This window comes from Gymnodraco acuticeps, unplaced genomic scaffold (assembly GCF_902827175.1).
Source record: "Gymnodraco acuticeps unplaced genomic scaffold, fGymAcu1.1, whole genome shotgun sequence".
Taxonomy (NCBI): Eukaryota; Metazoa; Chordata; class Actinopteri; order Perciformes; family Bathydraconidae; genus Gymnodraco; species Gymnodraco acuticeps.
In genome coordinates, this window is record NW_022990865.1 from 404,907 (window position 1) to 419,827 (window position 14,921).

At 42.5% G+C, this 14,921-nt stretch overlaps 1 long non-coding RNA gene across 1 annotated transcript; it reads right to left on the reverse strand.

Annotated features, from left to right (window-relative positions):
• Window positions 1-8,718: 8,718 nt before the first annotated feature.
• Window positions 8,719-14,584, reverse strand: LOC117557440. Its single transcript, XR_004570717.1, has 3 exons — window positions 13,314-14,584; window positions 9,903-10,023; window positions 8,719-9,654 (listed from the first exon to the last, which is right to left on the reverse strand). It is a non-coding gene; the product is annotated as an uncharacterized LOC117557440 (long non-coding RNA).
• Window positions 14,585-14,921: the final 337 nt, after the last annotated feature.

Genomic DNA, 14,921 nt, shown 5'->3' on the forward strand with positions numbered 1-14,921 from the left:
ATTGCACCTGCTAAACCCTTTAAATCTGCTCTTCCCTCTCTGTCAGTTGTCATTTCAGGTGTCAACGCACAAGTGTACGCGTCACGGTGTTCATGGTTAAGCCAAGCAGCAGCAGGGCTTTGTCCCAGCTGAGGGCTTCGTTCCAGCTCCAGGCATTTATTCATCAGCTCCGCAGTATCGCGGATTAAGCTACAGGCGGCGTTCCCCAGTCGGGTAGCGGGTCAGCCGGCCGTCCCGCAAGCCCGGACGCGGGAGGAAAAGACAAGGAAATCGGGCTCCATGGAAGTTCCTCCGGCCTAATGGGAATGGCTACTTCACGCAAACAACTGACGTACGCTTCAGTCTCTTGAGAAGGCATCACTGGCATCAGGGCCGCCTAATGCGGCGCTTCCGGCTTCACGCGGAACGGGTCCTCATCACATGCGGAGTTTTACCCATTCTGGCTTCAACTACAACCCCTCCTGCAGGCAGGCAGGGCTTAAGCTATCCCATTGAAGCTATTCCTCCTGCGCTCACTTCAGGGTAACGTTGTCAAAGGCAGTTGCAACAAATTCACGAGATGTTTCGTATATTGTTACGACATTTGGGTCATGCAGAGTGAGATCGCTACCCTTAAGAGAGGGGTGTGGCGTGTGCATGTGTGCATGGGCATGGTATGAGCGAGCGGGATACATGTTTTCTAGAAATAAACGAGGCAGCAGAAAAAAGGAAGGTCTGTGATCTTGCGAAATCTATCTTGCAAAACAGGAGAGCTAAATAATGCAACGACCTCCCAAGAAGAGCTCACCTCTCTCCAGTCTTTCCGATAAAATGAGTTATTGAACCAGAAGCGTGTTGCTTCTGCCCTGGGAGAGGACAGAGAGTCACCCCCCCCCCCCCCCGTTTCCTCGACTACGGTCTGGGAGCCGACAGGAAGTTCAACACTATGCATTGCTACCTCTAGTCAGGGTTAAGGTGAGCTTCAGGCAGTGTTGGGGGTAACGTGCTACAGTATGGAGTTTCAGTAACGTATTACTTGCATTACTAATGCAGTCGGGTAATTACTCATTACAATGCTCAGTAACTAAACGCAGGTTCAAGCTTCAACACAGCGTTTCCTGAAATGAATGGCGTTTCGTAGGGCTTCTTTTCCTCAATGAACAAGTCGCTGCACATTATCCTGTTTATGACCAGATACTAAATAAATTAGGAATTCACTCCCAATATTAATTTAATGATTATTGACTAAATGATCGGTTTTCTCTTTTTCTTCTCCACTAAGAATATTACGTTTCTTGGTGCACCAACGGCTAGATCTGCGACAACAACATCTCCTTGGCAGCAAGGCAAGTTTATTTATATAGCACTTTCAATACAAGGCAATTCAAATTGCTTTAAAAAATGAAAGACATTAAGAAATGGCATTTAAAATCAGTCATTTAAAAGGAAGCTAATAAAATAAACATTAAAAGAAAAAGTACATGGATCAAAGTACAGTGCAGTCTAAGATATGAATAGTTCAATTAAAAGCAGCGACAAAAGAAAAGTCTTCAGCCTGGATGTAAAAGTAGTCAGAGTTGCAGCGACTAAGGGTGCAACAACTAATCGACTAATCGATCAAATCGATTACCAAATTAGTTGCAACTAATTCAGTCGTCGATTCATTGTGACGTCAGCAGTGTGTTTACGTGCGTAAGCTCCAACGTTATTGGTCTTTTTATCAGTACCGGAGACATTTATAAATATATGTCATGTTTATTGCTACAAAAAAAAAAAAAAACATTATATCGCAGTCTAGTGTCACAACTCGTTCTAATATGCAAAGGACAAACAAATGCGCCTATGATGTATTTTCGATCAGATGAGATCTCTCTCCCCCATCGCGAGGGGACGGGGCAGTTTACACACACAGCTGCTACATGCAGCGGAGCACACTGCGGAGATGGCGGAGAGAACGCGCTCCGAGGCGTGGTTAACTTCACCCGCTTCGACGTGGAGAATGCTCGTTGCCAAAGTGCAATAAGAGTTTATCATGTAAGGGCGTAACACGAGCACTTTGTCTAAACATTTAGCAAAAGTGCTCCACATCCAGACGGAGGAATGCACCGGGTTCCACTGTCTTTCTAGCAGTAGCTCCATTCACGAGTAACGTTCCCACGTCAGATGTTATGTATGCTAGCAGCAACACACAGAGTAACTACATTATACAAACTCGGTTAATGATTAGAGGTAACTGAGTATTTATTAGTTTCAATTTCAGCTTTTCTGTTTACAGCCTGTCGACAGATTACTTAATACAATTCGGTAAATGCTCAGGGCAATCTCGATGACAAGGTCAATGTTCCCCCATTTCTACGCACGGAGATAATGTAATCTAATAGCGTGCAGGCCAAGGCTGGCTCTTCAAAGCAGATATTACGACGCGCTTTAATGTTCCCATCATCGTTCAGCGGAACTCTTTCAGCCTTAAGTCAAGTAGGAGAAACTATGCGTGCACCGGCTATTCGGGTAATAATATTAATAGCGTCTCTCCCCAGTTCAAATCACCCACTGCTCAGGGAGATCTCCTAATGCGTTGCCTTCACGCATCTAGCGTTCAAATACAACATTACTAAACTACAACTCCGCTCAACTGGGAAAAGAGAAGAAGAAACAGAAGAGACTCCTCCAGGAGCACAGCGTTCCTAATCATGAGGAACTACAGGCCCAGTCTCACACCGGAGTTCCTAGCCATCACATCAAGCTCATGGTATTATCGTTCCTCAAACCAACTGCGTGCATCCACATAAACGTCTTCAACGACAGTTGCTCTTCCTCACCGGGCAACCGTACTTTGCATGCGGATTCTTCGGCACGCATCATCTCCCGTTTCCTGGACGTGGCATCCGCCGGCCTCACGACGACCGTGTTTTCCCCGACTTAAGGACGTGCACTGCACATCCTCCGTTTTGGGGGGGATATCTGCATGAGATCATTCAGATTTCCACTATTTCTACACATTTATTATCACACTTGCTGGATCTAACACTAGCGTCCCTCCATCATCCTCACTTCAGATGATAGAAGACAGTCTTAATCACTCAATCAGCTCATCAGCATCTATGACTCATCCCGGCACACTTAACGCTAATTAAGATATACTATATCATGGGTCATGTCTTAGTATTTAACTAAGTGTACGTCTTTTCTGCGTGCATCCGGCACTTCATTCATATTCTCGGGTTCATGCTCACTTGGCTCGTGGTAAACCAGGTTACGATATTCATGCATCACCGTACTCAAGCTAACAGCTCTCGGGCATTATATCGTCTACATCTCCCTCTTCACCGGACATCGGCTCGTGCCGCCAATCAAGATCTCTTCAGTTTACCTATGGTAAATATGCATATAACTGGTGGTGGCGTCTAATAGCATATCAGGGCTTTCGTTCAGACAGGTGCAGCCATTCAAGGCATATCTCCCTCCTCCCTGCCAACTCGGACGGTGGTCCTCCTCAGCCTTCATATCCCACATTCGCCCGGACATCCGTGCGTGCTGGCCATCCAAGGTCCGAACACTAAACGGTATTTATACATACAACTGGTGGTGGTCTTAGCAAGTCAGCACATGTACGTGTCACCGTGTTCATGTTTAAACACTTCATATCGTCGTGACCTTCAGGTTCGCTCGTATTGAATCCTGCCGCGCAGGTTGCGACCAGTGGGTCCGCATTATGTTTAAACCCTGCACGTGCAGGGCGAGTAGGTCAGTGTCATGTTTAACCCTGTGTGTACAGGTTGCGGCCTATGGGTCTGCATTTGTTTAACCCTGCGTGTGCAGGTTGCGGCCTATGGGTCAGCATTTGTTTAACCCTGTGTGTACAGGTTGCGGCCTATGGGTCAGCATTTGTTTAACCCTGTGTGTACAGGTTGCGGCCTATGGGTCAGCATTTTGTTTAACCCTGTGCATACAGGTTGCGGCCTATGGGTCAGCTTTTGTTTAACCCTGTGCATACAGGTTGCGGCATATGGGTCAGCTTTTGTTTAACCCTGTGTGTACAGGTTGCGGCCAGCGGGTCAGCGTCATGTTTAACCCTGCGCGTGCAGGTTGCGGCCGGTGGGTCAGCGTCATGTTTAACCCTGCGCGTGCAGGTTGCGGCCAGTGGGTCAGCATCGTCTAATCCAACATGCAGGCGCTAAGCATGGTTGGCGTTCACATTAACCCTACAGTTATTCCGACAATCTCATCATGTCCCTGTGTTATCTCATTTCATCCACAGATCTCCTCAATCAGCCAGCAAGGTAAGAAATGCTTCACATCTCAGCACTTCTTACTTCTCTTCTCTTTGGGGGTTCATCGGAGCGGTTTTCCCCTCCTGAATGATATCCTACAAACCGGGGCCTAATCTCCAAACATCAGTTGATTCATTGTTGTAATCTGTCAATCATAATTTTCTATACCACGTGTCCGGTATTAAACATGTATTTCATACATCACGTCTCTCATGATTGAAATGAAGCTTAGCGCAAGTTCAAGAAGGAAGACCATACCCCCTGGTGTTACACGTCACTGCAAGCTCTTCTCCCATTAAGTAATCAGGGGCGGTACTCCCCAGCTAGCAATCATTGCACCTGCTAAACCCTTTAAATCTGCTCTTCCCTCTCTGTCAGTTGTCATTTCAGGTGTCAACGCACAACCCGCCTCCACCCCTTCGCCTCCTGTCTCCTAATTCAGGGCCAAGCTAATCCTCCTTCCTCCAGACCAGACCGAACCATTATCACCACCACCAGTGTCTAGACCCCGGGGGGTTCATCGGAGCGGTTTTCCCCTCCTGAATGATATCCTACAAACCGGGGCCTAATCTCCAAACATCAGTTGATTCATTGTTGTAATCTGTCAATCATAATTTTCTATACCACGTGTCCGGTATTAAACATGTATTTCATACATCACGTCTCTCATGATTGAAATATAAAGTTGACTGTTGAGTTGCTCAGTTTTTTTAGATTGTCAATACTATTACTGTATAACTAATATCTCAGGTTAAGAGGCACATTCAAATAAAGATTGGTCTTTAAATACATGTTGTCTTTTGAATTGTTTGTCTAAAGTCAAGGATCTAGAACTGGTACTTAGTTGTAATGATACAGTCTGGTTATTATGCTGTTTGGAGGAGGCCTCACAGGTAAGAGCGCTAACTAGCTACCATCACATGTACCTTAGCTTGACTTAAATGTATTGAACGTATAGTTAAGTGATATCAAAATATAAATAACTAATGTCATGCCAACATATTCATATTTGCTTGATTCCAGTGTTGAATTTAGTACAATTGCATACAAACGTTAAGGGGTTTTAAGATTCTGAAGTATTATACTAAAAACTCAATAACTTAGATTATTATTTATAGTTTTGCTGAATAGTTTAATGTCCGCTTACCTTAGAAACGTAAAATGCCACGGCAGTGTGTAGATGGGGAGCTTGTTAGCTTAGCTTGGTAGCTTCAGCTAGCTCTGGAACTTCCAGCTCGGTGGCAGCAGGTCCCGCCTCGGCTACGCCTCTTTGCCCTTATTTGGAGCAGGCGGGAGTTGAACTCTGACGTCACTGTCGAGCCGTTAGTGGCCGACTCCGCCTACTAAGGGCTTCTCGGCAAGTCTGCAGAATCATATGGGTGACGTCACGGACCTACGTCCATTTATATATGCAGTCTATGTATACAACCCATCTTTTATATCGAAATATCAACCCAGTCTCATGGCATTTCGTGTTCACCAACACGATTTCCGCCTTTTTTTCGTGTTGCACAGCACGATTTGAAAAGCAATGTACTGGTAATGTGTTTCGTGCCTGCAGCACGTCTTTTTCTCCGGTCGGGTCGTGGAAGACCGGAAGCTGTGTGGTTCATAAAAACATGTTCTTACTCAATATCAAGCCACAGTTATTGCTTTTATTTTAAATCGTATAATTTCTGACTTTTGTTGTCGTCTGTGAGGAAAATAAATGGGGCTCAGAGCCTCAGAATACTGAAATCTGTATTTTTTAAATCTTTTGTTCCTTCTAATTTGTTATTCTTTTCTAAATAACACACTGTTATTTACTCACCAATAACACACAATTATCCTTGCTTTTATTTATTGGTTTAATTGCATAATCTCGGGCTTTTTTGGCATCCGTCAGGAACTGAATTTCAAAATAAAAATAACCGGAAACAGACGTAGGCATTTCGAGCGATTACCCAAGATCCTCAGCTATTGTTTAAGCTCGCTGATTGGATATTTTAGCCGCAATGGATGCTGGGATTTGGTGTTTATATGATATGAAATCCGGAAAACATTTTAAAAGAATAAAATAATACTTAATTCCGAGTGTTCTTGCTTTTCTCTTTGAAAGTTATCACATAACGGCATTGTAATACACGGTTCGGCTGCATTACATATTACAGATCTGCCGTAGTTCTTTATTTATAGAGCCCTGATGAGAAGACCTTTGGAAAAACTGAAGAAATGCCGCCGAAACTGAATACTTGACGTGGATCATAAATATATTAACAATTAAACAACATCTTCAATTTCTTTTCACACAATACGTCTCCTTGCAGTATCAACACTAATTCGGCTGACTTTTACATTTGATCTAATTCATAGATAGGTTATATTTACACCATAACGGTGCACAGCTGATATAAAAGGACTTGTAGTTTTTAAAGATATTACTGATTTTCTTTGAATATAAGAATGTAAATACTGAGTCTGAAATAGTATAGCAATATGCTGTAAAATTATGTGAAAGCATGAATAAAACTACACATCTTCAGATGTTGTACATACATAAGTGTCCTACACTAATAATACAAAGTTATTATGGCTGTGTGTACCTTGTGTGCACTGCCTAGTGGTTAAAGCACGTTATTGAATTATTGTGTTTTATTTGATTAAAAAAATATTAAGAGTACATACTTTCATAGGGGGAAAGTAGAAGGTCAATGATAGAAATATAGAATATAAAAAATCAAGAAGATACTATAAGTGATCTCTACAATAAAACAGTTTAGTGCAGGATGTACAAAGATATTAATAGGAGGATGTGCAAAACAGAAAAACGAATGAACCTTTATTTAAACATTAAATAACAGATTAAGGTCTTCTTTTGAATAAGAACAAAACTTTGGGGGTATCTATATACAGATAAATATTAAGCCTGAGAAAGTACTTAACGTCTAATGTATTGCTTTCCTGCAATGTTAACTATGTTGAAGCACTTATTTTAACTGATATTATACACATGAATTATACTCTCATGTATGTAGATAGAATAAGAAATGTGCAGAATTTGACAGTTTAATGGTGGAGGTACACACATATTGATAGATATCTTGTAATGCACTGTTGAGGCAATGCACTGTGACCCAAGATTTTCATTCATTGCATAACTACACCATAGTTGTGTATATGATATGTCAATAAACCTTTGAAAATCTTGAAATCTTGAAAGGGATGTGCAAAATAGCAATTATATAGAGTTTTTAATTAACTATTAGTAGAGAATAACGAGTAATGAATATACTTTATAGAGATCTGCAGATAAATGTTTAGTCTTCTCAAGCACCAACTATCAAATATCTCTCCTGATTGTTGGCACTTGACAATCACCTACCCTGAATTTTACTCAGGTGTAACTAAAGTCTGCTTTAAGGGTTGTTTATATTTCACATCATTAATCAGAATCTGCAAAGTAACTCAAATAAGTGTAGTGGAGTAAAAATACCAGGTTAACCTCTGAATTGTAGTGGAGTAGAATTACAAAGTAACAATGAGCTGTCATGTGGGTATATATTAATGCTGCACATTATGGACACAAGCGATTTTCACCCATTTATTAATGATATGTTTTACATTTGATAACACCAATGTGTTTAATACTGGCAACTTCTAATTGTGGGAAAAACGAAAACGTTTAGTAGAGACGTCCCATAGAACATTTTGCGAAACACAATAGCCAGCATGCGTAGTTCTGGGGGGGCGTTCGATTCCAGTTTTGGATAGTCTGGCGTGGTTTCGTTCCATTTCAAACAGCTGTTTGACGCTCGGCGTAACCTTGGCGCACTGCCACTCCAACATCCAATCCCAGAGCTTGAAGATTAATCACGGGGACTGTAGTCCTAAACGATAGCTGGGGATTATGGGTAGTGTAGTGTCTTTGGCCATCCTAAACTCCTACGTCTGTTTCCGGTTATTTTTATTTTGAAATTCAGTTCCTGACGGACGCCAAAAAAGCCAGAGATTATGGAATTAAACCAATAAATAAAAGCAAGGATAATTGTGTGTTATTGGTGAGTAAATAACAGTGTGTTATTTTGAAAAGAATAACAAATTAGAAGGAAAAAAATATTTAAAAATACAGATTTCAGTATCCTGAGGCTCTGAGCCCCATTTATTTTCCTCACAGACGGCAACAAAAGTCAGAAATTATACAATTTAAAATAAAAGCAATAATTGTGGCTTGATATTGAGTAAGAACATGTTTTTATGAACCACACAGCTTCCGGTCTTCCACGACCCGACCGGAGAAAAATACGTGCTGCAGGCACGAAACATATTACCAGTAGAAATACATTGCTTTTAAAATCGTGCTGTGCAACACGAAAAAAAGGGGAAAATCGTGAACACGAATCAATAGATTAAAAATCGTGTTGGTGAACACGAATCAATAGATTAAAAATCGTGTTGGTGAACACGAATCAATAGATTAAAAATCGTGTTGGTGAACATGAAATGCCATGAGACTGGGTTGCGAAATATACACCATCCTTGGGAGTTTGGCTTTTTGTAAACATATCACTGAGGTTCGGATTTTTGAGAATAGACTGCAATGTTTCAAGAATTGGAACATAGGAAAATGTGTCAGTTATAACTACCTGATCGTAAATTCCAGTACATCTGTTCCTTCTGTTTTCTAATCTGACAAGTACTTTTTCGACAGGTTCAACAGTTCTCCATTTCTGTTAAAAAAAAAATTCTTTTAGATTCAGAAGTTAAAGAAGAAAAAGGGTTTTCAAGTTTTTCAAAACTTTGTTCGATCTTAGCTTTCGAACTTGTATCCTGAGAAGATAAACATTTCAAAGCTGCATCTTTAGCTTGACTCTGTATCTCCAGTACTAGTTCTTCCATGGAGGACACAAAACTATTCTAAGTAGATTGGCCTACACCAGCAACCTGAAGCTGTGCAATAGCACATATCACGAGTACTCGTGTTAGTTACTGGCAGGGCTTGAGAGCTACTAGCGGCTTCTTCTAAATCTTGTGACTGTACATTATCTTCAACACCATCACCGTCTACAAAAACATCAGTTTGAACATCATGCTCAATTTTCTCAGCATCTGTTGTGTTTAAATGTTTCCAGAAGCTTGAAAAAGTACCAAAACTATGACAACATTTGCCAATGTCTATGTTGTACATAGTTGTCTGAATGAAGGTGTACAGTATATGTTGTGTAGCATGTGATTGTACATGGTCCCAAATACAAAATGTGCCTTGAAGAGTTCATCAAAAGCCCCAAGAGAACTGGTCGACTATGACCTTACTATCCAGAACGACGAAGAACTGATGGATATTACTTCTCTTCATTCCAACGGCAAGAAGATAGGGTTGGGTGGTGCTGTTGATGGCATCGACATGTTCCTGGATGCTTGTTCCAATCTGAGGATTAAAGAAATTAGTAGAAGTTAGATAAAAATGGTTTAAATATTACTGGTTCAAGATCTTTTTTATTACTCAAGGTATATCAAAAATGTTAAAAAGGTGTACAAGGTAATTTATGGGGTGTGTAACATTATTATTATTACTATTTAACCAAATTTGCAGTAAAATATTATTACACAAGAATCGGTTCGATACACAGATGAGGCAAAAACACTTTTGACATCTGTATAAACTACTACACAAACCTTCTTGAACATCACACGATGCTTCTCAGCTTGGGATGCAGACACCTTGTCTGGTTTTTTCTGGCTGAAGGAGAAATCAGGTGGAGGAGAAGTATAATGGATGACAGATCACTGTCCCATCCTGTGCACAGAAACAAAAGAGCTAAAAGTTAAGTTAGTGCTACAACCTTAACATTTAAAAACATAATTCCTTTTAAGCTACAGCAGACCAAGAAAAAGCTAGTGAATTTAAACTGGAATAATTAAAAGACAGAGGCCGTGTCTCAATTCAGGGGCTGCATCCTTCGGAGGACCCAGCCTACGCGGTCGATGAAGGATGCGGCCGATGTAGACCGCTGCTTAACCCCCACACATAATGCAATAACCGTCACCATTCTCACACATACACAGACTTTTAATGCCCTTTATATCAATATTTGTAACTATTTATTCCCCGTATGATTGTTTATGTTGTCTGTCCTATTGCCGTGTTTTTTAGTGTTATGTTTGTATTTTTTGCACACCGGGACAGAGTTGCTGAATCTCGTTATACTCTGTGTATAATGACAATAAAAGGCTTCAACTAAAAGACGATGTCACTATAACTCCTATGAAAATGTTCAAAAAGTGCTCAAACTTCACATGTGTGCTAACAGTCCAGCCGTGAAGACATCTACGGGACAGTTTTGAGATTTCTTCAATTGCCGTTGCCATGGCAACACAATGCACGGTTTTCTCATAACTTCAGTGAAAATGCTCCAAACAGCCCAAAACTTCACAGGTTTGGTAACGATGCAGCCATCAACGCATCTAAGCGTATTATGAGGTGTCAACAAAATGCCGTTGCCATGGCGACAGATCATTCGCCATCAAGTTAGTTCAGAAGTTTGCGGTTCAAATATTCTGCTGCTTTTCTAAGCCTTTTTACTTTCTTTTCTTCTCTCATCACACATTCAAGCCCCCAGTGTTCATGTATCATTTCAATCTAAACTCTTCACTTTCTTCTTACACATTACATTTCAGCATAGCTGTTTAGCGTCAGCTTTTCAGCATGAAGCATTCCCACTAGCAATTTCTTCAGGAATTGCATTCTCTAGTTGTCAATAATGTTGTGCTTTATGTATTTAAAGTTGGTTGTTTTAATGATGTCTTTAAAATGTTGAGTATCTTAAAACGCTATACAAATAATATGTATTATTTTATATATTAAATACACTCAGTGAAGCCGACAATTGAGCGGCCCGACCAAGCAAGGAGGCAGAGGCAGAACGTCCAACAATACAACCCGGTGTGGGCATTTATTAAATTCGAGCACAGGACACAGCCTCAATATTGCTGTTCCTGTGAGCACAGTCACCAGCCACAAGGATCTCACCCCCCCCACAAAACAGGAAACACAGAGCCTAAATACCCACACTAATTAACCCAACAAGACACAGGTGAGGGGGGAGGCGACAACACAGGGAACCAGGTGAACACAATCAACAGTAACAGACAAGACTGGAGGGGGAACACTTTTCAAACACAAACATTATAACTGAACAGAATAACATGGTGGTAACTTGTACAATTAATGCAACTTTACATCATGACCTTTACACGCTAAAACATATCATTTGCACACAATGACTAATCTCAACCGCTGTCAATCTTACTCAAACAAACACTTTTGGCGCTCTCGCTAACACTCCCCTCTCTTTCCAGGTGGAGCCGAGGGCCCGACGACATTCCAATTTAATACGGTTTAATCATTTAATAAATACTACATGAATAAATAGTATAAAAATGTGCAAATATGCAATGTTTAACTGTACTGTGCAAATCACGCTAATAAAGTGAAAACTGTTCACTAAAGTGCTGAGTGACATTTGTCCTGTGCAAACCCACATGTGCAATATTACCTGGCCCGAAGCCGTCAGTCCACAGTGACAAAGTTACCTTCGTCACACACTGACAAATAACAATTTTACACTATTCTCTATTGACCTTTTTCCTCCACCTTTTCTTATAGCCAAGACCCCTGTATTGCAGGATGGATCTCACCGTCCCTGTCCTGGACAGGTATTTCAATAACCAGGACACACGGCAAGATTTTCGGCTGAGCAGGGAGTCCCTGAACACCCTGCTGGACCTCTTGGGGTGCCACCATCGAGACCCAGGTGTTCCTGTTCTGGCTGGCAAGTGGGGCATCCTACAGGGTGGTCTCCAGAGCGTTTGGGATGCCTCGATCCACTGTTCACCGGATTGTCCATAGGGTCACTGAGGAGGTGGTGGCCATTCGCCACCAGGTTATCCACCTCCCCAGGACAGCAGAAGACCTGGAGGCTGTAGTGCTGGCCAGACACCGAGCCTTCAGAAAAGCTGCTGGAGCAATCAACGGCTGCCATGTCCGCATCGTGCCACCAAGCGGCCCTTATGGTGACTGTTATAGAAATAGGAAGCTTTTTCCCTCAATTATTCTGCAGGCAGTTTGTGACCATCAGGGCCGCTTCATTGACACGTACGTTGGCTGGCCTGGGTCGGTCCACGACTGTAGAGTCCACTGTACCGGCGGGCACTCTATCCTCCTCCAGGGCTGTACATCCTCGCAGACGGGGGGTACCCCTGCCTCCAACATCCACTCCCCCTCATCACTCCGTACAGACAGCCGCTGCAAGGTGTGGGACCCCAGTGCTTTAACAGCAATCACTCCCGGGCACACTCCATCATCGAGCGCGCCTTCGGGATGATGAAGACCCGTTTTAGGAGCATTAAAGCGCTGGAGGTGCACCACACCTTCATTCCTCAAGTAAGTAATCACTCAACAGGATTTTTTATAATACTGAAGAAGAGTTGGATGACCTAACATGACTTATTTTTCGAGGTTATAACATATTGCCACTTTTGCAATTTCAGGTCATTACACCATGTGCTGTAATGCACACTCTATCAGATTTTGTTGAGGACGTGGCGGAGGATGAGGGGGAGAATGGGTTGGAGGCAGTCAGTGGTGCCCCTTGGCGGGACCAACTGTCTGCAGAGGTGTCTGCTCTGGAGGAGATTCCTGTGGACCATCAATATCTATGAAAGGTATGTCAAACAATTGAAGAGCAGAGACATTTGTTCTGGTGAAAATCATTTAGCAAAGGTTTCTTTATTCATCTTTTGATATTCTGTTTCTGAAAACATCTTAGTGACATGTCCGCCCTGTAAACCCACGCGATGGACAGTTCCGTGGACAATGGAGAGTTGAATTGGGACAGCCTTCTTTCGGCGGAAGTGACGCAAGCGGTCTACCAATGCAGCCTTCGAAGGATGCAGCCCCTGAATTGAGACACGGCCAGAATAATTCAACTACCAGAGGCAAGCGTGTCATCATTCATGTCCTCTTCATTTGAGGTAGCTTCCGCACAATGGATGAGATCTTCAATTTCACAAAAACAAAATAATTACCCATGAGTTTCAGTCATCTCAGCATGATGTTAACCATCTGTCGCCGTGTGGAGTCAGTCAGACCTTTCGTCCGGTTGTATCCTTTGATAATACGATCACCACCTGGTTTCTTGGTTAGTGCAGATTGAACCAACTGTGAAAGGACAGAGTAAACGACAAGACGATTTTCACCAAAAAATAAACAATGTTGAACAATTGACAGTAAATACACCAACAACTACACATTAAAAAATGTATGCAATCCCCAAAGGAAGCTGTCAAAACAAACACATTTTCCACCATCATTCTGGTCCCGAAGAAAACAAGGACCACAGGATTCAATGACTACAGACCCGTCGCCCTGACCTCTGTGGTTATGAAGTCCTTTGAGCGCCTTGTCCTTTCCCACATAAAATCCATCAGAGACCCCCTCCTGGACCCCCCCTGCAGTTTGCCTACAGAGCCAACAGGTCTGTAGATTATGCTGTCAACATGGCCCTTCACTTCCTCCTCCAGCACCTGGACACAGCAAGAACCTAAGCCAGGATCCTGTTTGTGGACTTCAGCTTAATACGATCGTCCCAGCTCTGCTGTAGGACAAGCTCTCCCAGCTGCATGTGCCCGAGTCCACCTGCAGGTGGATCACAGACTTCCTGTCTGACAGGAAGCAGCACGTGAGGCTGGGGAAACACGTCTCTGACCCCCGGACCATCAGCGCCGGTTCCCCTCAAGGCTGCGTTCTTTCCCCTCTGCTCTTCTGCCTGTACACCAACAGCTGCACCTCCAGTCACCAGTCTGTCAAGCTCCTGAAGTTCGCAGACGACACCACCCTCATCTCTGGTGGGGTGGGGGGGGGTCTGCCTACAGGTGGGATAGGGACGATCTGTGACCTGGTGCAGGGACAACCGCTTGGAGCTTAATGCTCTCAAGACGGTGGAGACAGTTTCTTCACCCCACAAACGTTGTGCATTACATTAGTGCACATCATGTGAACAACATCTTGTCATATTTTCATTGTCTTAAGTGTTTTAGTTGTTCAGCTTTTAAGGTTCTTTGTATATTGAAATGTAAATTCGGTATAAATACTTGCCTTTAGTATTCTTTTTTTAATGCTAAATTGTTTCTTAAAATATGTATTTTGTATTATCCTTATACATTTCTTTTTTTACCTATTATTGCAACTTATTTTCTTAGATTGTTTATGTTCGCACCACCAGATACCAAAGCAGATTCCTTGTATGTGTAAATGTACCTGGCAATAAACTTGATTCTGATTCTGATTTTCCCCCTCCTCGACTCCTATCCTCGATACTTAGTCCCGCCCACAGGAGATGCGAGCCGAGGACTGAGGAGGGGAACCGAGGAGAGAGGAGGCGAAGCAGCAGGCGGTTAGAGAAATGAGAACTCCTCTCCTCTGAGCGGTCATTTTAAAGAGACGTCCATTAATGATGACAGGAGGCACAGCAGCCCTCTGTCTGATGGACAGATGTGTTCATGACCACTTATATATTTACTTTGATTCATTCACAGTGCGGTATAATGAGACAATAACAGGCTACAGATGCTTTGACTGAGAGGGAAATATTTGTCATAACATGAAATGAACGGATTTAAATATGGAATATCCTG